Raw genomic sequence first — 24,930 nt, 5'->3', positions numbered from 1 at the left:
TGCATTCATTATTCTTCCTTCTATGGTGGGCTGCCGTCCCACCACCAAGATAACTTCTCCCTGCAGACGAATGAAGTCCTGTTCTTCATGTCCTTTTGTGCACATCATCTTTCCATCCTGGACTTCACACCTAAATTCAAATCCAGCTTTGCCATGATGGAACATCAACCCTGTCTTGCCTCTCAATTAAGAACCATCTGTGTTCGCCCTTGCCCATCCAGAGATAATCCAACCAGCTCTGCCTGGCTGCTGGAGTGAGTGGTCCAGACTCAGCAAAGCCTGTGAGGAAGAGGAGAGTCATAGAAAGTCCATCTGGACTCCATCAGCACTAGGTAAACAGAGCCAGATCCTACATGGAGCAGTGGAGCCAGACCTTGGCTCCCACCCACCATCACAAAAGACTTCGGCAATGGCTCAAGATACAAAATGATACACACATTGTTATTAACTTAAACCGTGTGCAAAAATGCAAATCTGCTCAAAACTTGATGTGCATACTATCATCCCCGTGCCATTTTAGTTTAGTCTTCCAGGGGGAACAGAGCAGTTGTGAAGAGGAGTTTGTGAAGCATTTAAACCGTTTTACTAATGTCTGCTGCTTCACTGTTATCCTGGCCGCTGCACCTACAACACATTTGCAGGTGCTTACCCCGTCACGTCAGAAAAGATTTATTTACACCATTCATTGGAAAGAGAATTAGACCAACAATGGTGTACAGAGGTGGAAGAAAAGGTGTTGAAATATGACATCATAGGTAATTTTCTTAAGCTATAGACTAAGTGTAGCAAATGTAAGATAACAACTTTGCTGTGTCCTTACATGACCTCCTCATAATGTGTGTAAAATTATCTCCACAGTTGATTTAAAGCAACATTATGCAGATATTTTACCTTAAAGGAAAAAAGCTTCGTAATCATTTTGATGGTACAGTGACTTTTAATAGGGAGAGTGGTTCCCCTTTCATTCCCATGCCTCGCTCCAAACACCTGTTACTGCAATATATAACTCTACTGAGTAGGTAAGATATCCTGCAAGAAGTGCCTAACTGAATAATCGTCTGTGGTTTAAACGGCCTGAATCAGGCCCAGCTACTTAAAGACCAAAGCCGATCTGTTAACGAAAAAATTAGAATAGGATTTATTTCTGATATTCTGCGAAAAAAAAACTTTAACATACCAAGAATTCCAAATGGAGTTGGGCTTGTTTTATCCAATGACACCTTGTCTGCTTTGGGAAGTTGGGGATCATGGAGAATATCCACCGTTTAGTCCTGTTTCAGTCCAGCAAGCAGGACTATGCAGTCAGAGTTCAGGCCAACCAATTGTTACATGGAAACTGTCGACCCGCTCGGACCCGGAGCCCAACAGATTTTACTACTACTGCGGCTGCAGAGGCTGCTGTTGCTCAGTAAATGTTAAAAACCTGACTCCACTTACACTCAGCATTTAAAAAAAAAACTTTATTTATACCAGAAGATATGCACAAAATGTAAAGTACTCTGTGCTGTGTGCTGACAGTTATAATAAAGGTTCCTGTCCAAAACAGAATGAAAGAAAATATGTTTTCAGTTTATACAGAGACAATATTTAACTTCTGTTACTCGCAGGAAATATCGATAAAACAGATTTAAATGAAAATGAAAATAAAACAAACAGGACTTAAATGTTGAAATAATATAATGTGAGGAATATACGAGGAGAAAACCTTATATAAGTGGAGAAGGAAATAATTGTGTCCTTTCCACAATCAGGAGATTCATATACAATTTTTCTATTTAGTTAAGTATTTAGTTCTGATAATGATTTTGTGAACTATAAGTTCAATCAGCTTGTTGTTTACTGGACAGAAGTGACAGAGAAGAAATCAGATGATCGTGATGATTAACATCAGCTCTGGATTATGAAAATAAAACAGCTGTAATGTTTTTTTATACTGCATTTACGTGGGTGTGTCCAGGTGCAAATACAAGGTTGTGTTGCTACCGCAAAGAATTGTGGGGTGGCATTTTCCTTTCATAAAAGATGATCTGGTGTTATATGCCAAAGGAGATAAGTTAGGAAGCATTGAAGGTCCTTTCCTTATCATTTAGAGAATTCAAACAGCCTTTATTATGGCGGATTCTGAAATACTTCCAGGTCATTTCACTTAGTTAGGAAGGTTCCACAGCAAAGGGACTTTCAGAACGCAGACGTAATGTTTCTTTAATGCTGCCATCTTGGAATTTCATGAATTGGGTGTCTCCACCTGAATGTCTGTGAAGCTTACATTAAGCTGTGAGGTATGTAAAAAGGGCACTGAAGTAGAATGAAGTAAAACAAGTTTCTACACGCATTCGGATAATACCTGTCTTTCTATTCAACCCCGCCATCACAAAAACAACAGCCTTTTTCTTTCAGCACTCCATCTCCTAGCAGCCGGTCGGCACTGGGTACTTCTTCCTGCTATCATATATCAGGGTAGTCCAGTGTTACTTCATGTTCAACATCAACGTTAACTGTTGGCCTTGTTGTCACACACTGCAAGGCTGGACATTTCCACTCTGTGAACTCTACACTTCATTACTCTAGTATTTTATTGACTTGAGATTTTTTTTTTTTCGATTTCACACAGGGAGATTAACTGTGCCGGCCCTGCTCTCACTGCACATTTGATCTTTTGTTCTATGTGGTGATCAACCTTGGAAGGGGAACAAGTGGCCATAAAGAAGCTAACTGCTCTGTGTCCTGTATGTGCAGAGATTTATTGTAATAATCAAGTTGTAAGCGGTCATGGCCAGGGCAGCTACATATGGAAATACGCAATAGTAATAATGATAATGGGCCTCCTTTCTAAACACTGACATCCAGCCCAGTCTCTCATTAAAACAAGTAGGGACCCCAGCGGTTTGTATTGCAGACAACTTTAAACCTCCACACTTGGAGGTGCAGGATGGTTTGGATTGTAAATTAGTACTCCTCTGGAGTAACACTGTTTTTGGTAAGCACTTCCATTGGGAGCCCGCTTCCAGACACTGGAAGTCGTTTGAGGTTAGGGGCAGACTGGGCAGCTGGCCTCTGCTTGTTTCTCGGCTTCACAGGGTTTGTGAACCTCCAGTCAGATTGCTTTAACCTTCACATTAATATGCAACTGGAACGGATCACCACTACATCACTCTGCATTACTAGATTTTATTTATGGCTTTGAATCATTGGCACTCTTAGCTAAGGCCGGGCCTATTTGAATCAAAAGGGGTCCGCCCTCCGAAGGGGCCTTGACTAATTGCAACTGGCAAAAACTGACAAAGGCCACTACAGCTAACAGGCTACATGTTTTCTTTATCTTATCAATTCTGCCAACACTGAACTATCCCATCCATCCTGCCTTCGTATTATCTGTGACAGAGTGCCCCCTTCACATCTCTGACAGGACTCCGTCATAAACCCCTTAACAGATATTATTTCTTGAACATTAAATTGAGCAGCTTATTGTTTATTGTCTGGTTAGACACCACTTATATTTTATATACGGTATTTTAGTGATGATGGTGAGTTGGACCAAAGGTCTGAGTTATATAACAAACAAAACTATGAAACAGCAATATCATAATGCACCATCCATCCATCCGGGGGGTTAGGGGCTGGAGCCAATCCCAGCTGCTTTAGAGGCAGGTTACACCCAGAGTTTACATAGAGAGACAAACAACCCTTCATGCTCATATTCACACTTACAGTTAGTCTTCAGTCTCCAGTTAACCCTCATCTGCATGTCTTTGGCCTATGCAGTCTGAGTACCTGGAGAAAACCCATGTAGACACAGGGAGAACATGCAAAATCCACAAAGAAGGTTCCGGGGCCGAACTACAATTTTTACTTCTGCACCACTGTGCCTCCAACTTCCATTTTCTCTAAATCATAATACATTTTTTAATATTATAATAGTTGTTGACAGGCAGGGCGGGCCCATTGGATCTGCGGCAGGCTGTACTTTATGGCCCAGCATTGCTTATGTTGTTAAATGAATTTGAATAATCTGATCCGTAAAACTACGTGCAACACCCTCTTACTTTCTGCCTCAGTACATAAAGGACACTCCCTTATATTTTTCGGAGCTACTTGTCCTCACTTGCCCTGTCTTTACAGGAAAGATGGATGGTAACTTAAATAAGATGTATTTTCCAAACCTGCCTCAGCTTCCAATCGAACGCAGGTTTTTGCATTAAGACAGGAACTTGGAAAGAGTGCTGACAATCTAGATCATGGCTGTAAATATATGAAGGGTGAAAACAGTGGAAGAGACAAGGAAGCAGAGGGAGTGAGTGTAAGAGAGGATGTCTTGCTGTGGGTGTGTACATATATCCATATGTATGCATTTAATTTCTCTGTGCCATTACCTTTTAGCAGGGTGAGCACTTCACTGCTGCTGAGGGGCTATTAATACCTTATGCAAACTACACACACACACACACACACACACACACACTGCTGTATGTTTTCAGCTCAGTGACATTGATTGTTTTATTATTTGGAATAGATGCATTGGCTGGGAATGTGTTTGGTCCAGCTCCAAGGCAGTTTTAAATAGGGCCTTTCTGATTTTGGACACTAAGTAGTATTTCATATGCACCTTCAGTTAACCTTACGTAACCTTAAGGGTCCTTATATGTCCCTGTAGATCAACTAAAATGCAATGTATGAGATGATAGGGAAAATGTTTATCTGAGGCCTCTTAACCAATGAAAAAGGGACATTTTTAAAGAAATACAGATTAGATATCAATATCTAGGTTAATGAGGCATGTTTAGCTTTTATTGCATTGCAAGAATTAAGAGCAATTTACATTTCAACAGAAAATTATTATAGCTTTGTTAGTTTCTATTTAAACCCCTTAAAAATATAAATTTGTGTCAGTCTTTTGCAGCAGGTAAACATCAAGAAGTAAAATCCAAATTGATAATTATTGGAAACTCATCTCACAGTTTGAGCATGCAGGTCATCTTAAGCCTAAGCACCATAAGTCTCAGTCATTCACCACATTCCTGTGCCACCAAGACTCCAAATTACTGTAAACGAAAACAAAAGCCACACCGTGGCAACGGAAGGGTGTCAATTTGGACAGGAAAGAATTTATTTGAACGTGACTAGAGTTTCTCTGGCTCCGCTCCCTGGTGAGGATGTGGAGAGTTTCTGTCTCTGGTTACTCCGTCCCTTGACTTGTATGCCACATGCACCCCAAACAATAGCCAATTCATCCATGGCTTTGTATGTCTGCAGCAGGAGCCAGGAAAGAAAAACACCTCAACTCGCACCTAAGTGAGAATATTGTGAGATATTGTGGATGTACCTATAATCATGTATAAAGAGAGTTATCTAGTTTTTTTTAAGCATAGCAAAATTAGGAGTGAATTTCATGAAAAAATGTCATCAGCATTAAGCACACGACTAATGATTTAGAAGGAATACCATGCTTCGATTTGATCTATTCATCAATCAGACTCGAGTAGCCAAAATCATTCAGGAATTATCAAAAATGATGGAATGGCCCAGTGGACCAGGAGTTAAAGCACTAACCATGATCTGGAATATCTTTTGTCCACATTCCACTGGGAACCTGGGTTGCTTGTCATTCTATCTTCATCTCTCTCTTTTCATTGCCTGTCATCGCTCTACTATCAGTAAAAGCGTAAACATTGTAAACATCTAGTGAAATGCACACTTTTTAAATTTGGTTAAAGGAAAACACGTATTAAGTTGATTACTGGTGTCAGCAGATTGAGAATTAAGAGATGCATCCCTAATGACATTCTTTTATGCATATCACCAACAATCTCCCTCTGGTTAGCTGGTATGATCCGATTCTTATCTGTCTCATATTTCTGACTCTCAGAAATATCTGGGAGGCCCTGCAAAGGAGCTGTGACCTAAAATGTCATGCCCTTCAAATGAGGAAACCAGCTAAGTTTGTTTTTTCTTCTGCGCAGCTTGCGAGCATGACACCCATACATGCACTGTGAAGTTGTTTTTCACTCGGGCAGCATAGAGAAGTAATTGATTCACAGCATCTTGTGTGGACACAGACTGTAGGTTCTGTACATGTGGGGGCAACAGGCTCAGGTCACACTCCAGAATAATAAACCTATATGGGGGTGATGTGTTTGAACCCCACTGGACAGTCCCCCCTTCTTCTCTATTCTTCCCTCCCCAAGGTTCACCTCCAAAGCCCAGGCCAGAGAGCGGAGGTGATGATGGGCCCCAGAGTTCCCCATAGGCCTCCCTTACTGGTCCCACCCTGAATGGGTGTCTGTTCCCTGACATCTCCGTCTATCATCACCACCCCATCAATCCCGTACCTCTGTGACCATTCCTGCAGAGACAGGGCTCCACTTTGTCCCAAAACCCACCCAACCTCCCCACTAGGCCCTCTGCCTCATAGACCCCACAGTGCATAGGTTGTGACAGCTACCTGACAGCAGAGGCCCCTAAATTACAGAAATTTTAGTCCAAGCCTCCATTTGTCCCCCAATGCATCAAAACACTATTGCCAGAAGCACCAGCTTCCCCCAGCGTATCTAAATACCATGTGTCTGTCCAGGAGAGAGAGACCATCCCCCACTTTGTATATCCATAATGGAGCCCCTCTACCTTGCTTTCATCCACATCAAGGTTCCCCTGACCCAGTAAACGCCTGCATGATCAAGGCGTCTACAGGGAATAGAGGTGGATGTTATCATAGCATTCCAGCCCATGTGAAAGTATGCCAATTAGCATAGCTGGAGAATGTTGTTTTGGTAGCCTCTTTTACTAAGCCCCCTTCCCAATGGCAGGCGGGGCCCATGTGGCCGGCTTCTAGCTGTCACTGGAATTGCTATTCGTGCTGAAAATTGATACTGTGTTGCAGGGGCTCCTAAATGTATTGCACAATCGGAAAGGAGTATAAATTCTACAGTAGGTGGCATGTAACCAGTCCTGTCGGTGTCCAATATGACTCAACAACAATTCCAGCCTTATAGCTTCTCCCAGCGTGCCTTGGCTCTGCAGTGTTGTTAGTTGACTGACTGTATGCTTTGATAGTTAATAGACCTGGCTAAGCACACCGAACACACTAATACTGTAAACCAAGCAGTTTTGCAATGATCCTGGTGTGTGTGGATGTGTGTGTGTGTAGTAACCATGTGTATGTATTCACTTTTTACATATCCCAGTCCTCAGACAGGTTTATTAGGTGTTTGCACTGCAGAATGAACATGAACTCAGTGGTGAAAAAAAATGTTTTTTTCAGACAATCCCTGATTTTGTAGGTCAGACGCTGTGCTAAAATTAGGAAACATATATAGTCATCGTTTTTTACCGATAATTCAGGCAAATACCATATGACCACTCTTAATTCACAAAAAACATATTTCATTACAGTGGGAAGTGTGGGCAGACCATCAAGTCCTTTTACCTGGCACAGTATAACTCTGACCTACTTCACACTACACAGAGTGCACTGTAGAAGAAGTGGGTCCGGTGTCCTGATGATGTTACCCATTGGTTTGTAGGGGAGTTGATTTGGAGCCCAGTTGTGGCTGTAGGAGTTGGGAACATGTGTTAATGTTACTTGAAAAGAAGATGACCACAAGCTAAAAGACAAAAATCCTATTATTTTACTATATCACACTGACTTGAACTTTATGTACGGTCGTCCTCTTTTAAAATGCAGTGTGAATGCAAAGCACATTTTTATCTGCAGTGTTCAATCGACCTTTATGCAATAGGCTGTTATAAATGGCTCGTTGGACTGCGCAGGGAGCCAACGCAGGCATGCAAACTCACAGAAGATCTTGCTATGAGGAGACTTCACTCCATCACTACATGGTGTGACTAGCTTTATTGCTACTCTTGTATGTGTCCCTAAACAACAGAGAGATTAACTGTATAAACATTTTGATCCCTCAAACACCAACATTAGGGCTCTATTATTATTCCATGTTGATGCTTACATGGTCTTCTGCAGGCATCATGGACATTGTAGTTCTTTTTAGTTTGCAGAAGCCCATCGGCTATTGTCTGATGATAAATTATGCTCTGAGGGCAACAGTCAATATTCTGGGACTTCCGTCGTAGATGGCAGATATCCAGGCCAAGACTCTTCTATTCGCCATACACGGTTTACAGACTGACATGTTTCATTTATCACACAAGTCGAACGTTACTTGATTCCCTGCATATGAATGCAGATAAATGAAATTTATGAATTTCAGTTAATGTGGTCTGCCTCATTGGCCCTCCACATGGAGGCAACCAAAGTCTGCTCAAACTTGATTGGTCAAACTAGAAACAGAAACCGAAAGACCTCCAGCTCCCAAATCTTGTCCCTCATATATACATTCTTTATATTCATACACAGAATCTGTTAATGGAGATTAGCGTCCTTGTAGTTTCGTGGCTCCATGGATTGGCTAGGACTTCTCAATGTAGCCATAAAGATGTCAGACAGCAGAGTCTAATATCACTCGGAAGATGACATTACACCTTTGTGACCCAAGAAGCTCTGAGTTACTCATGGTTGTAGAAAGAACAACACAAGCCTTATGCAGTTAGATATCTCTACAGTTTTTCCAACTTGTTTGGGGCTCCTACAGACTTGTCAGTGCTCTAGTTTGAGACAAACAAGTGTTTCATGTTCTGAAGTAAATAAACTTTATTTATAAATTTAATTTGCAGAATTTGTACTATTTTTAACACAATAACATAATTGCTGAAACAAAATTGAAGCGAGCACCAGAAGAGAAGTCATCATAAACAGTGTCAATCCCATTAAACCTTTGACTTCAGAGCCACCATATTTTTTGTTGGAACTGCGTTGACTTAAATGAGGAGACACAGGCAGTGGAGTACACAGTGTGCTCTAGACCTCTACTCAACCACAGGCCCTAACCTCAAACAATGTGCTGTAGCTCTAAAGCATTGTTTGAGACACGAGGCACACTCTTAACGCTGGCTCTGGGTCCAACCTGACCACGACACCAAATGCCTTCAGTTCCCTCAAAAATACTGAACATGCTTCTGTCCAATTCTAGCACACTCTTCCTACAGCAAATAACCACTTGAGTACATTTGCAGTGCACTTTGACTATAACCAGAACTGCTCCACTCCTCCACTTTCCATTGAATGCTCGTCCTGTAGGCGATATAAAAACAGGCATTGCCGTCTCACAGGGCTTTAATGTGTTATTGTAGACAAACCTTCTCATAAATTTAATTTCTTGGCAGTACTGGTTGAAACTAAAAAGGAACCTCCAATTTTAGTGTTGTTTTTTCATGTTTCTGCGCCTGACAAACAGTTCTGTCTTGGTGGGGGTAAGTCATTATCTCCAGTTGCCAGCAGGGGGCCGGAAGGGTTTAAAGAGGGATGTCAGGTGAGTGGGTGTTTGCCACATTAGTGGGGGAATTGCAGTCTCGCTTGCCAAAGAGTGCAGTGGTCCAACAAAAATGCAGCATCACCACTCTGCTCTCCATACATCAACGGATGATTTATTGTTTTTGTGAATCCACAGCCCAATGACATTTTGTCAGTAACAGCTAAGTATTTTAAAACGAGATCATGGGTATATGCCTACAACTCAAATTCACACACTAACTTCTACTACCAAAAATAATACTTTTTACATACATGTTAGCTCCCATATCAGGTACGGAAACAGTAGTCTGGATTTTCATTCACTCTGACCACAAATTCCTATGGGACTTGTGGTTTGGTGTATTGTAGGTTCCTGGACTCTCTAGTTCTGCTGGTGGAGGGATATATGATAGGATAGGTAGTGATGTATCCGTTGTCAGTGTTTGTGTTTCTTTGCCGACTGCTGCAATGTTTTTGTTCCCACTGAAGTGTGATTTGGCCTCAGGCTGTCATGGCTACTGGTGTCAAGTGGGACATTGGTTTGGAAGACAACAGGCTCTTGATTTACGATGTAGATGCTTCCTGCACATTCACTGGACACATAAACAGTTCCCTTGACTGGTTATCTCTGTGCACTCCACAATTGAATCTACAACATATCAACAGTGGTTTATTCAGTTATCTGTTTTGACTAGCTCATCTTGCCAATTTGTGATCTGATCATACACGATAACTATGTCGCTGGAAGGCATTCCGAATGTTGACGTTATTATTTGGACTGCAGTTTTAATGAAAGAAGCCATGAGGGAAAAATGAAGACGGGAAAACTCCATGCGTTATTTGTACCTTGCTGTAAAATAGCTTTTCCCTCTATTGCTTAGGTTCATAGTTATGATGTTCAAATGTAAAAGGACCTTCATTTTGTCAGGATCGTAGCTTGTAGTGGGATTATTAAATGGTTTCAGCATGTAATTCAGTGACCTTTAAGGATATGATAAACCCTGTATCTCAGAATAGATATTATTGCCTTTGTGAAAACTTTAATAAGGGTATTGATCAAATGTAATTTTCATTGATTGTTTTGCAAAAAGAAACCAGAAGAATAGCCTTATCGATCGGCAACCCTGAGTCTACACAATTACAGCTTTGTCCTCAATGTGTTTACAATTATATCTGGATATATGAATTCTGAAGACGCATTTGCATGTTTGCTGTGCAATGAAGCAATGCTAAAGACTTTTGGATCACTACTAGGTTTTGGGACAGGTTTTCTTGATTCAAGTGGAACTCCAATACATCACGGTCTGATAATGGATAATAATTCACAAAAAAGATCTGGATTCTGACCTAATTAGAAACAGGAATAATGAAATGTCATTTCAGTTTAGTCATGGTTTCAGTGAGTTATAGAACTTGGGATACTCTGCTCACGGTAAATCTTTGTTCAATCTTGGGATCACTCGAAGAGAATTTGATCGTTATTGTGGCTCCTGTTCAGGTTGACGGTCCTCACATGCACTTGTGACAGCGGTTTTTAAGGGATCAAACTGAAACCCAATACCCTGAGTGGCTGTAAATTGTAGAGATTGTTTCAAGTTGTGCACATCCTTATATATAACCATGTCTTGTTTATCTCTACAGTGATGACACTGCCACTGGTTTTGTACTTACTTCTATAATGGTACTTTGTTTTCTGAAGGCTCTGTGAGGCTGTGTCGTTTTGTGTATTCATGTGCACATAAGAGTGATAGAGGGCCAAGCAACAAACGAAAAGTGTATCTGTGCGTGCCAGAAAGAAAATGTGGGATTAATCAAGCGAATTTCTTGGTGAGCTGTGGTCTTTTAAATCCACTCTCTCTGATCACCTTTCTGTCTTTGTATAAACCTGTGACTAAAACCAACCATCACAGAGGTGTCCGGGTTTATGGGACATGTTACAGCCAAACTTCACTTCTTAAACACAAAGCCAGGACCATTTGCTCTTTTCCTGTAAATCCATTAAATCCCTCCATCGCCGCATTCTCCGTAAATATTCATTTTTCTTCAAGTGTGGTCTGAAGTTGGGAAACACATTGATAGATGTCCGTGGCTCTCTCTCTGTCTGTGGCCAAAGTCCTTCTAAAGCCAGGACAGACTTACTGTAAGTCTGGCCAATAAATGACACTTGGGAGCACGTACAGCACCGTGAAAATAGGGGTGACATCCGTAAAATTATACTAACCTTTTATTGCTGAAATAAATAACTCAGTGAGAAGTGGTTTATTGGATGCATTTTCTGTAACACATTTGGCTATGTTATGTTTACACTCTGTCAGGTGATGTAAGGAGGCTGTTCATCAAAGTGTCACTTTGTCTGTTTTGTTCATCACAATAGATTGTCACTTGATCCTTAAAACTGTGCTGAGACTGTTTTTATGGAGGGAGTGCGATCATGCTCTGAATCAGTACAGAGAGTGCAGTCATCCGCAAAGAGGTTAACAAGGCTGTTGGTTGTTGAATACAAGGTTCTCACCATATGCACACATGTGGTGAATTCGTGTAAAATGGTAAATGGTTGTATTTATATAGCGCTTTTCTAGTCTTGAAGACCACTCAAAGCGCTTTACACTACAGTTTTCCATTCACCCATTCACACACACATTCATACATACAGTGCTTCTATAGCTAGCCCTTTTTGTTGTTCTATTGGGCAGTTTGGGGTTCAGTATCTTGCCCAAGGACACTTTGGCATGCAGATGGGAAGACTGGGGATTGAACTTCCAACCTTCTGGTTGGAGGACGACCGCTCTACCCCCCACAGCCACCAGCGTCATGGCTGAGAAGTTGTAAATTGATTCATCTTCCATACAAACAACACAAACCTCCACAACATGTGTAAAGCATCCAATAGAACGTCCAAGGCAGTGGCTGAACTGAATGTTCTTTTAAAAGATTGTTTTCACAGCCTTTAGCAGTCTCCTCACCACAGTTAAAGGTCCAGTGTGTAATATTTAGGAATGCAAGTTCTGCTCTTCAAAATGTCAGCTCTCTGAGTCTTCTGTGCCAAATTTAAATAATAAATTAATAGCCAAAACAGAAATCTCTTGATGTCTTTATTGTTGGCTAGCATTTTAGCAATTTTGGTTCCCCTGTCTGAAAGTCAATGTTTTTTTGGTTAGATGTCAAAAATGGGCAGGGGACATCCTGGACAGATTCATGCTTACATTAACACCTACATGCCAATTTAAAGTTACTGGTTAATCTAACCTGCATTTCTTCTGCAGGTGGAAGCTAGAGTACCCAGAAAAATTACTGAGGAAATAGATTTAGGCTTTGCATCAATTATTTATCGACTATTTATGTAGATGTGACGCTAGATGTATTTTAAAATCAGAAAACCGCTACTTTTTCCTTGTCCTTCCTTTTCCTTGTCTATTATTTTTGGATTTCCCATCAATAATTTTCTTTCTTTCTTTCATAAATTAAAAATGTTCTCATGCATCACCACTTTTAGACAGTTTTAGTACAGTCCATCCTCCCGACTTCATCAACCATCAGGGACAAGATTTCAGTCACTGGGGCATGTACGTTTTCAAACATTTCGATGCCTACATAAACAGCAGAGAGAATTTCAAGATCAAACTTTGAGTCTCCCAGTTAAATCAAACAGATGTGAGGGAAAACTGTGAAAAATACAGAGGTCAGTGGAGTTTTCTCCTCCACGTCTGACTATTCCCATGAAAGTAGGTGAATGTGCTACTAATTTGGTTTCTTTAAGAGATAATTAAAAGTTTCCCAGGGAGTCAGCAGAATGAGATATGTTCTGTTGATTGTGGCAGCCAGATTCAAAAAGCACGTAAAAAGAAGAGCTTGTTTACACATATGTTTTTTTGTCTGTGGCCGTGGGTTGTAAATCACTTGTCTCTTGTCACTATGTCATCTCTTCTCTGGCGTACACATTACTATTTATTTTTTATCAGCGCACATGCTGCACCTCTTTTTGCAATACTCATCAGCATGCCACTGAGTCATTCTTCACAACTGCCTCTGTTTAATGTGTGAATGGCAGCAATAGTCAGGGTACACTGAGAAGCCAAGCAAGAGAAGACTGTGTGTGTGTGTGTGTGTGTGTGTGTGTGTGTGTGTGTGTGTGTGTGTGTGCGCGTGCGTGCGTGCGTGCGTGCGTGCGTGCGTGTGTGAGATAAAGTTCTGAAACCAGGAGCCCAGCACTCCTCCATCTTGGCAGCAGACTTGTGTAGCAGCAGCAGCAGACGTATTCTGCCAATCTCTCTGTCTGCCTTTCTTCTGGAATCAGGTACTTCTACTGTTCGTGATATTGAATTTATACTTTCTGTAAAGTATTAAAAACAAGTACATGACATTATGCATGCTTCAGTGCAGGGAGGATGCAGAGCGAGCAGTCCAAGAGGCTAAACGAATAAAAGTGCTGCAAACAGAATGAAGGCAGCAACAAAAAAAAGCAAAAGTCTGTAGCAACTTCATATTTGTATTACTGTGCCAGAAAGCTGTCTTGATCCAGCAAGAGACCGTTTCTCATTCAATTACACGTTCCATGTGTGAGTTCCAAGGCTTCATGCACAGCAGCTTCTGAGCAGGCCCAATTTTTCACACACATCCTCATCTCCAACACTTAGTTCAATGCCTATCAAAACAGAAGTGCACTCGGTGTGTCTGGCACTTGTGTGTATATGGAAGTTTATATGTATCTGTACAGTCATATGTATGTCTGTATGTGTGTGCATGTGTGTTTTAGGGATATTTCCCTGAGTGTAGGCTGAGACATGTGCCATGTTGTTTACTCTCTCCACAGTTCAGTGCTGTAGGCACTTACCATATATCTTGTTGAAGTGGAATGTGTGCTGGTGTTTGAGGTGCCTGTGTCAGTCCTAACAGCCCTTTGATGCCATTTTGAGATATTGATTTTGAGGAACCTGTATTTTAGGAGATTCCAACAGTTGTGTAACCTTCACCAGCAATTACAAAACTGGTTACAAACATCGTGCCACGTTTTTTGCCTTATAAGACATGTTCTTTTTTTGTACTAAATAATAGATCGAAGTATAGATCGAAATCAAAGTTGATGATCTTGAATACATTGTGTCCCATTTTATGTAGCCTTAAATGAATTTGTGTGTATTGTGTAACTATTTATCCTTTATTTCACAGTAACATTTGCTTTGAATCATAGACTCTGAATTGAACATGAGTGTGAATGGTTGTTTTACTTTGTGTTGACCCTGTGGGGTACGATGGTGACCTGTCCAGGGTGAATCCAGTCTCTTGCCCAATGTCAGCTGGGATTGTCCCCTGTTCCCACGTGACCCTGAAATAATAAATGGTATAGATGAAGGATGGAGGAATTACTGAGGACTGCACGGGGCAGGCAAACATGTAGATGCAAGTGATACAAGTGTGGGTGGTTGGACACATTTTAATGTAGTTCCGTGATGCAATCGGGTTAGCTGGTTGTTTGCATGCCACAGCTTGCCATAGCTGCACCAAATAGCAAGGTGTTGGAGTACAGATGCCTGCTGTCAGAAAGATTTGTGAGTACTGGCACGATGTGGGCGCAAGCCACATCCAGGGCTCAAAGTAGCAACTCATCTAGTAGTTGTACTACTACTAATGTATTGTCATGATACATGAGTCATATTCACACTTTTAGAACCAGATATCAGCTCAATTTGAATAAATGGAGCACGTACTCAGCACTAATCCAGATGGCAGGCTGTGAGCGCCATTGTTTTGTCTGCCCCGATGGACCAGTAATATTTATCCATACATTGAGTATACAGTACTTTTATGTAGTGTCTGTATTGATCATTGACTGTGTAAAAGGAAATTACACAAAATAAATATGATTTATTTGTACGTGCATTTGCCTTGTATTTTCTATGATTCGAGTCAAAAATATTATTTGTTGTCTTTTATTTATTTATTGTTACTGATGAGTTCATACTTCATACAATAAACTCTGTCTCAGTACATAAAATTATTAAACTTTTGCACCATGTCAAAATAATACTACAATTATTGTGATGTTTGTTCATATTGCCCATCATTTCCCCCAGCACCTTCCTATACTTTTCACTGAATGCTTCCACCTCCGAGGTCATGAAATTATATCGCCACTACACTTTGAACCCTGTGAACACTTTTTGCTTTCACATCCCTGATAGAGGTTAATCTGATTTCTGCTGAAGTTGGTCCTGTAGAATTCTGTCAATGGCCTTTAAGTGACCCAGTTTATTGGCAGCATCTGGCTACAGCTGTATAACACATTTTCCTTTTGTGTCCTCCAGCCCGTGTTGACCCGCACCTCGACTGATTAGCCAAGGACCGAAGATCGCACAGGTATGAATTGAATCATCTCTTCCAACATGCTGTTGATGTTGTGCCAGTACGCACATATACTTTAGACCTACTCATGAACACTGCTCTCTTTTATCTGTCTTTTTTGCTGGTTGTGGTTAAAATGTGGTTATCATTTTAACCACAACCCCCCCCCCCCCCCCACAATGTATGTGAATCCGATGCTGTGATTGTTAGTAGCTTTAATTACATGCAAGAGTGCTTCACTCTGTGAACTGTGCCACTGTTCCCCCCTCCAGGATCTGGCAGCTTTTTTATGTATGGATATGCATTTTATTGGTCTGGATGACGCACAAACGATAGTGAGCAGCCAGTGATCTGCTCTCAGCTGCAGCTCAATCTGACCTGCAAACAGAGCAGGGCCGGGACAGGAGGCTAATGAAACAGAGACTTAGTACTTTTTATTTTGTGTCGCTTTGATCCGCATTACGTGCTGGACCGCAGCACGTTCCATGACTGCACCGCTTTCCCCCTTCTCAGCCTCACGGCTAATTGGTTATGGTCTCCCCACTTTATTTCCTTTGACTGCAGGACAGTGACCAGAAGATTAGTGAGCAATGAGTTTGGCCTCGTGCTCTGCAGACGGCAGCTCAAAGCACACACTTGTTTGTTTTGGTATGTGTGGGTGTGTGTGTTTGTGTGTGTTTGTGCATGTGTGTGTGTGCGTGCACGTGTGTGCATGTGTGGGCGTGTGTTTGTGTGCTCTAGAGGCTTATCAATCTTCAGCACTTGGTATCACATCAGAGTCATTAAAGCCTCTATTTTTTCCAGGAAAAATGAAAAAAAGATGAGTATGGTGCTGCTGAGGTTGGCTTGGGGTCAAAAGAGTAATGCTGGACCAAGTTATGTAGTTCTCTGTACTGAATCTCTAAACGATGACTCAGATGGGCTATTAGCAAGATGGATAAACAAACCCAACAGGGGTACATGAGTTTGGTTTGATCTGCAGCACAACTGGACTCAGCAGGACGTCTCGTCATCCTCAGTCACGACATCAGGAAGCTGCAGAGGCAGCTAAGGTACGGGCTGACGGTGGGAAGCGTAAAGAGTGAGAGAGATCAGCATGAGAGGGTCACAGGGGGATAGATACTAAAACATCTTCTGATATGGAGGTTACACTAAATCTGGCATGAGTGTTTTTGGCTCTAGGACTGGGCCTGTGGAGGAGGATGTGAAGAGGGTGGGTTGGAGTAAGAGCAGGAGAGACGAGAGGGAGGTGTGGAGGCAAGTCTGGGTCGGAGTGGAAACTTGAATGGAGTGGAAACTGGGCTGGAGGCCACTCAGCAGATCCACCTTAACCCTGCCAGAGCAATCAGCTATCGGGAGTTTAGAGAGGGAACCATTTGCCCGCTAAGTAAATTCAGCAGGGGTTTGTAGGGATTTGGCCTCGCTTCTCCAGCTCTAATGTGAGGATATTTTGGTAAGTGAAGTCCTCTTGTTTTCTGGAGAGGGTGCCAGAACCTGTCTGCCTTTTTAATGGGATCACAGCGGACACCCCAGGAACCACCGCCAGGTGAAGTGATTCCGCTCTCTATTTCCAGCTGTGTAAACACATGCACACACACGCTCTGCTGCCCCCACACACACACACAAACACACACATACACATAGACACATGTGCTATCACTTCTAATAAAACGCTCGCTGGCTCACATTGAGGGAAATGCTCACTTTCCCTTTTGCTCTCAAATAAAAACAAAGCTCATTTTTTGCTTTTGAGAAAGTTCTTGGCCTTGTTAAAAACAATGAGTTGCTTGAAAGATGTAAACAAATTTAACAAGAACTGGTGTTGTCTTTGCTCAGGCTGGGAACGTCAAAGGAACATAGAACTGTCCCTCCTCTCTCACCCTCTCCAATGCATTTGAATCTCATTTTCTCATAAATCCTTTAGATAGCCATTTCTGCCAATGTAAATTTTCTGTGCAACTTTTATCACCCCGCACCACCAACATTTGGTCAATCTGAAACCCTATAAAACCTCATTGTACTGATATATCACCCATTTTTGAAGGTAAACGGCTGAAAACCTTTATACCGACAATGTGTATAGTTACGAACACATTTGGAATTTGGGGTTTGGTCATTTAAGGACGTAGCTTTACTAAGCCAACATGGTCTATAGTCTATAGGGTGAGTTTGTACAACGAGGGAGGGAGGAAACTGTCTTAGTGGCCGCGTGGTAGTCGTACTGTTAAAGGCATTTGGACTTTAATGCTCCATTGTTAATATAACCAAGAGAAAGTGGAGACTCCCTGATGGCCCTTTTGAAAAGCAGATGCCTGAGATTTTTGCCTCTGCATTTTATGGCTTATTTGCTACCAAGGAGATTCTGAGATTTCTTATGGGACAAAATCTTTCCTCACTTTGCACGTGTCAGGCAGAAGTTGACTTTGAGGAGGAATGCTGCTGCTCTTGTCATCTACATTTCATTTTCTCTCCTCTGCACACTAATATTTGTATTCATCCATCCACTTAAATATATTAACCTTTGACTAAAGTTGTTCTGATACCCTAGTTACCTACTGATTCTAGTACCTGGACTTTGCATATCGGCCAATATAGAATATTGATAAGATATCAATGAATATAAAAATTGAATATAATAAATATATAAATTAATATAAAATGTATGTTAAGTATTTTGATAGCTATATGCTACTACCTCTGCATGGAAGTGATGATTACTATAATTGTTGTAAGGACTATTGCTAGTTTTGTGATTGGCAAAACTAGAGTGTCACCATTTTACTTGTGGGACTTTACGGACATATTACCAAACTGCAAACATTTTAGGTGGCTCTGGCTAATGCTATGCTACCAGAAATCACTTCTTCTTCACCACTCTAAAAACAGTAGCCTACTTGTACAGTGCAACTGCTTTTTGGAGTGGTGAAGGAGAAGTGATTTCTGAGAAATACAAATTGCACAATTACTATTACTGGCATTTCCGGCAGTATCAGAGGCTTTTCCAATGCTGGTATCAAAACACCTCCACCTTTAATTAATCAAGTGTCTTTGATACATAAAATGAGAATCACTTCAAGAATATCTGCTCCACCTATGAAACTTATACGCCTTACAGTTAAATTATTCCAGTGCCCTTCTTTATCTGAACACATGGTTTTAGTTGATGGCAGATGTGGGATAGAAACTGGGATGTTACGGTCACTGTGATGGTATGCAGTCAACAAGCAGGCAAAAGGTAATATTTATGTACAATTTGAATATTAAAGACAGACTCACAACATAGATTTAATACGGTAATTTACCAAGGCGGTTAACATTAAAGTTCCTGACTAATTTCCCAGGCCTGGTAATGATTGTACTGTATCATTTCTCAGCTGTTTTCACTTTACGTCGAAGACTGTCCTCTCTGCAGGGACGCCCCTTCTTAACAAGTCATTTGATTTCCTACTGAGCCTATTGTTTATTAAAAAATATAAAACGTGCAGCAATTTGGTTGAGATAATTCGTCTTACTAAGGCATAGATCGCTGAGCTAGTATCAATGGTTCACTTAAGGCACAAAAACACAAATCGTCACTGCCCTGATCTCAAGAGCGGAACCGCAATCATCGTGACCTCAGAGGAGCCGTAGTGTTGACAGAACTTTCATAACCAGATCGTGTTTCATAAGGCCTGTGTCACAGATCTTGCACAGTGTGTGAGCATATTTTTGTTTGTCCTGTGCGCAGCCGTGGCTTCATTTACAGCTGGAAGGTGTGATGTTTTTAATTATAACTAACCAGCCCTGCTTGGGCGTCAAGTGTCAATGTGACAGTATCTCATGCCAGAAGAGACAAACTGGGCCTAATAAGACCACGATGGCCCCAAAGTGAATTTTTTCCATGCTGCCTGGTGTGTTGAAATGTAACGCTACCCCTGTGGTGTTGAGGTTGGTTCTCTGCAGATAGAGTATCATTTTATTAATGGTAAGACTGACATTTTTGTATTTGTAGAAAGTTTCATCCTGAATCCTGAGTTCTCAGAAGACAAGCTGTAATTTTCGCCATCACATCTAATCTTGTGGCCCCTGGAATACTGAGTTTATAGTGAATATGTCTGCAGAACACACATTAACATGAACATATGTGTTTATCTTAAATGAAAAGCTATTAAATTGCTATAAAATAAAAAAATAAAAACGTAAATCATTCTTACCATTTAACTAGCTAAAAAATTTCCACAACCTATTCTGTACAGTTTAATTTCTCCACATTTGTATTTTTCTTGTGGGTGTTGCATCAACTTGCTGAACTTAATCAGGACTGTGCATTTTGAGACAACTTGCCAATTCCTGCCTTCTTGGCCTGCATTAGTTTGTGTGTTAGCTCAGAGCTCAGCCTTATTGAAAGAGTCTGGACCACAGCCTCATCTGTTTGCTCAGCTGGATGACTCAGGCCTCCCCTGGGGATCATTGAGCTGCTGTCCCCCTGCATGTGCCACCAGGCCTCCAAACACTCATTACTGCTGCGGGTCCTGATTGGTCCACATACAAGAATCGATGATGAAGGTTACACCGTCATGATTGAGCACATATTTATGGTAATGGTTTGGTGCCACAAGACAAATGGTAAAGTTTACGTTGATGTATATATTCATAGACTAGTGCTCTCACTTTTTTATGTAAGACTCTAAGGCAGTGACATTCAGGGCTTCCCACTGGCTCGCTGACCCACTAGTTCAGCAGTGCATTGAGCTGAGCGGCAGCTGAGTGATATACTGTGTGTGTAAAAGTAAAGGGCGTTAAGTGGAACACAAGCCAACAGCAGTAAAAGCCACAATATATCTGGCGAGACATATCTTTTGTAAAGTGTATCCATCGTTGGCCTCTATATTTCTGTGTGTGTGTGTGTGTGTGTGTGTGTGTGTGTCATTGTGTGAGTGTGCACAGTCCCACAGGTTGACCCTGCAGAGGGACCCTGCGAGCTGATATATGTTTAGATTTCATTCCATTCTCTTTGTAGTGCTTGGGTGGGTTTCAGCAGGAACTGTCAACCAGTAAATCACTGAATGAAATGTGAGTCAGATGTGACTGACATTATAAGCTTTACATTTTGCAGGCTTCTGAACGTCCTGCATGCGTTAAACAGCTTGGGAAGGGTTAGGGTAAAGATAGAGCCATATCTGAACCATGCTTGTGTGTCTGTGTGTGTGTGAGAGGGAGAGAGAGAGGGAAGGGGAAAAGGAGCGGTGTGCTAATTTGTGGAGATAGTGAGTGGAATCATTAAACCGTGTCTCAGTAATGGTGACTAATGTGGGATTAGGCAGACCTAATGACATGCGCTCGTCTGGAATGCTTCAGTAGCAGCAATCAGCGTGGAAAATGGAGTGATATGGAATTTCTTTGACAAGCTTTCATTCATATTCATAAATTGATACTAATGTGGAAAAATATGAGGAGGGTAGACTACTTGAGGAAAATGAGGATATGCGCTTGGGAAATGATCGAACTTATTAAATATGATTGTGTCCATGATGACATTAAAGTGACCGAAATGCCCCTTGGAAAATAATGATTCCCATTTTAAGTATCCCTAAAGTTTTGCGAAAATATCTATAAAATGTGTTTCATGACAAAGTGTGTGCGAACACTTGAGGCCAAGCAAGCTTTATTAAAGAATAACAAACCCAACATGTTTGAACTGTGCTTTCCTCTGCTGTGCACTTAATCACACACCAGAGAGAGGCTCTGAGATACAGATATGATACAGGTTTGAAATTATGGATGGACATGCATTTTCCAGAGTGACGCCATCGGCAAATGTGTCTGTGCAAGACAGGGCCTGCCTCTGCCTTGAGCTCAGGAGCGTTCACTGATTTCTTCCTTGGCTGAGTGAGTGAGGGCCAGAGTATCGAGGGAGGAGGAGGAAAATTAAAGACTGATTTGTTTTTCTGGAGTTTTGGAAAAGACCCATACCCCCCATTTGCTCCCCTGGACTTTCCCCCTTCTGACTCTGGACTGTACCCTTCTCTGCTGGGGCTCTCTCAGTGGGCAGGCCGCACTGTTCCCCGATGCTAGGATTTACTTTATGCATTAATGAATGGAGTGCTCTTCTCCAGCCTTCCATGACTTCTTACTCTTACGTTTCCATGTCCGCTTCCTCTTCTCTCCTTCATTTAGTTTCCCTGCTTCCTGGTTTTCTTCATACTCATTGCTTCACTGCCCGTCTCTCCATGCTCTCGCCTTCTTCACCTCAACCTTTGTGGGAAAATACTTAAAGAGAGGAGTGAACCATCTATCAAACAGGTCATTAAAAAGAAATACAGAGACAAACCACTCTTACTAACAGCCAAGCAATGAATCAATTAGTTTCTCCTTATCAAGGGGTTTTATCTAAAGATAAAGAATATTGCAAAAACAATGATCCAAGGCTGTCAAGGAAGTATTTATACATATTTTATGAACAAAGCTCATAAACACCTTCTTGTTTAAGGCAGTTTTTAGCTTTGTTTGATCAAACTAACTGGTGTGATTGATATTTGGATGTGGACCATTCTACCATGCTGCAGCACGCTGCCAGCTACAACACGTTGTAAAAGACTTGGTAAGCAATACACCTTGAGGAATGAAATGCCCAATGTACTGCAGTAAAACTACAATTATTAAACGTAGTTAAACACTCTACACTATAAAATGCCACACCACCCAAAAGCATTTACGAGTCGAGCTTGAGCCATTCATAAATCTACATTTATAAATCTACATTTATGAATCCTCGGATTTGTACGTCGCTGCCAGTTTTACCACCCTATCAGTTTCCTTATGACACCGATATGACTGGAACTGTTATGTCAACTAATAATACACCTAAAGAGATTTATTTTTGAAGCTATTTCCTACATAGCTCTGGTTGTTTCTTTTCTGCTGCCATGTCTACTGACATCCTAGGAATGAAAAACAAACAGTGCTGGTGTGTGGGTGTGGGAGTTTGTCTCCAGGGAATTAAACCTGCTGCTCTACGCTCCAAATATTACTGCTGAGATTTAAAGGTCTGACTGCTCCAGTACATACAGTAATACATTACACATGTTCAGTGGCAGTTATTTCCTTTAATATTACATCAGTAGGTAAAATACTCAAGACCAAATTAGTTTAATGGGCTATCAAGGTCTGACAGCATGGCCGGCATTGGTGTGGTTTATACCCTCCTACCCACAGTATATAAATGATTCTTATTATGAAAAATGCTGTATCTAGTGTTTTTGTAAATTGACCCTACTCGAGACTGGTAATTCTGAACTCCCTCTGCTGCATTGAATTAGACCATTCCTTTTTCTCTTCTTTTTGCCAGGCCACAAAGTATTTTTACATATATATATATATATATGTGTGTGTATTACAAATAAAAACTGAAAAATGGCATAAAAACTTTAATTCACTGTGTAATTACTTAACATGTATTATCGTGGCTTATTGCCAAAACTGCACATCAGTGACTGGAGTCTTGTGTAAAGATCATTGATTGTATATAGATTGACAGCATGACTGCTTCCTATAAGTGAAGCCAAATTGTCTTGGTCACCAAGAACCCTGCCTTCTCTATGTTAGTGGATGGGACATGGACCAAAATAAAAATTCATGTTAAATAAATTTTTCTCAAAAATGGTTTCAGTCATTTACAGTGGTCCTTATCACAAAGTTCTATGTTCAAGAGTACATTTTTGTGTTGGCCTGGTTTAAATAAGTTAATTGGTTGTATAGAAATGTGGTGACACAATAAGATTGACAGCTGAGGCTGACTCGTGATTGGTTAAATGCACGTATCGGTGCGACCTCCCTACCACGGCTCCATCGCGCCACAGACTTTAGCTCAAAATGTCTTTGGCAGAAGGTCATGTTGTCTGTATCCAGGATATTTTGACCTCACTTCTGGATAGTGGGAAGAAGTAAAGACACGTTGTCCATTTTTATATTCAGAGACGTGCAAAATACAAACAAAATGGCTGCAAGTGAAAGTGATTACTGAGATCTCCAAGTTTGGTCTTCATGGACTTTGGTGTCCACACACACACACACACACACACACACACACACACACACACACACACACACAATTGATGATGATTAAATTGTTTTCTGACCTTTTGACCACCTCCACCTAAGCCCATCGTCAATAATAATTCATTTCTTAGGTCCAGAAAGTGTATATTTTACTGTCATGTTACATAATTTCTACTGTAGATTTTAAGATCTCCTCCCAAGTGACCATCACACTGACATGGATGGCGTGCTGCTGCATAATGATGGAAAAATGCTTCACAGCCTCAATTTATGAGGTGCAGGTTTGTCAGATGTTATTTTATTACACCAGGAGGAAAATCTACAGGGAGGGACACAAGATATTATTCAAATTGTTAACACAGCATTTGTCAAAGGATAGAAGTAATATCATAGGTGTAATGTCCGTCTTGTTTTGATGTCATTGCTCGGTGGGCAGGGGGGATCATGCAGGAAAGGGATTGGGTACAACACATTTGTAAATAGACATCATTGGCCTATTTCACTGCAGCACAAAGGATATTCCTGCCTTGCGCTCTTGCTTGTACATGCAAACAGATCTGTGGATAAAATTGCGGGGCCACTGTCTGTGTGTTAGAGGCAGATAAAGAGTCTGGTGTGATCTGGAGTAGCGGAGCGTGGACTGTTGTGTCTTGTTGAACCCTCAGGTCTTTTTTTAGTCTGTGCTGCTCAATTTTTTATTTCTCACTTTCCTCTGGAAAACTCGTGCTGTCATGTTTATGTTTCTGTTTCCCATTTGCATGCTAATGATGACAAAAAAAGACGTGGATTTCTGGTTGTTGCACTTTTTGTCTTGAATCTATCGGCCCATTTCAGTGTTTTCAGCACGACTGCAGAGCTGCCCTGCATATTTGTGCAATGCTCCCTCTCTTGCAGCCGCAGAAGAACTAATGTTAGTAATTCCACTGCTGGATCTTTTCCTGCGCAACCATATGGTTTCACTGGCATGGATCATGGATTATTAATCGTGCTCTGTTGCCTGTGAGAAATGAATATGATACTTCACTTGTATAACAACAGCATCTGATGAGTGAAATGTCTCGAACACTTGGTTTGAATGACAGCATCAGGTCGTTTCTCAGTTTTTATTGTCAACAGGTGATATCATATTATCATATATTTTCTTTTGTGCTAAATTCAAGGTCCTGTATGTTGTCTTGTGCTCACGTTTCTGCATT

The 24,930-nt window shown here is 41.2% G+C and overlaps 1 protein-coding gene across 2 annotated transcripts in view; it reads left to right on the top strand.

Annotated features, from left to right (window-relative positions):
* The window catches only part of LOC109624519 (zinc finger protein 469), a 181,391-nt gene that overhangs the window by 26,522 nt on the left and 129,939 nt on the right, over nucleotides 1–24,930 (top strand). For both annotated transcript variants that reach the window (XM_069528426.1, XM_020079257.2), the window contains exon 3: nucleotides 15,661–15,712. The gene's annotated coding sequence lies outside the window, so the exon portion shown is untranslated. The remainder of the gene's footprint in view (nucleotides 1–15,660; nucleotides 15,713–24,930) is intronic.

This window comes from Paralichthys olivaceus, chromosome 7, assembly GCF_024713975.1.
Source record: "Paralichthys olivaceus isolate ysfri-2021 chromosome 7, ASM2471397v2, whole genome shotgun sequence".
NCBI classification, from domain to species: Eukaryota; Metazoa; Chordata; class Actinopteri; order Pleuronectiformes; family Paralichthyidae; genus Paralichthys; species Paralichthys olivaceus.
The sequence above is the reverse complement of the archived record's forward strand: the minus strand, read 5'-3'. Positions and strand labels throughout refer to the sequence as shown.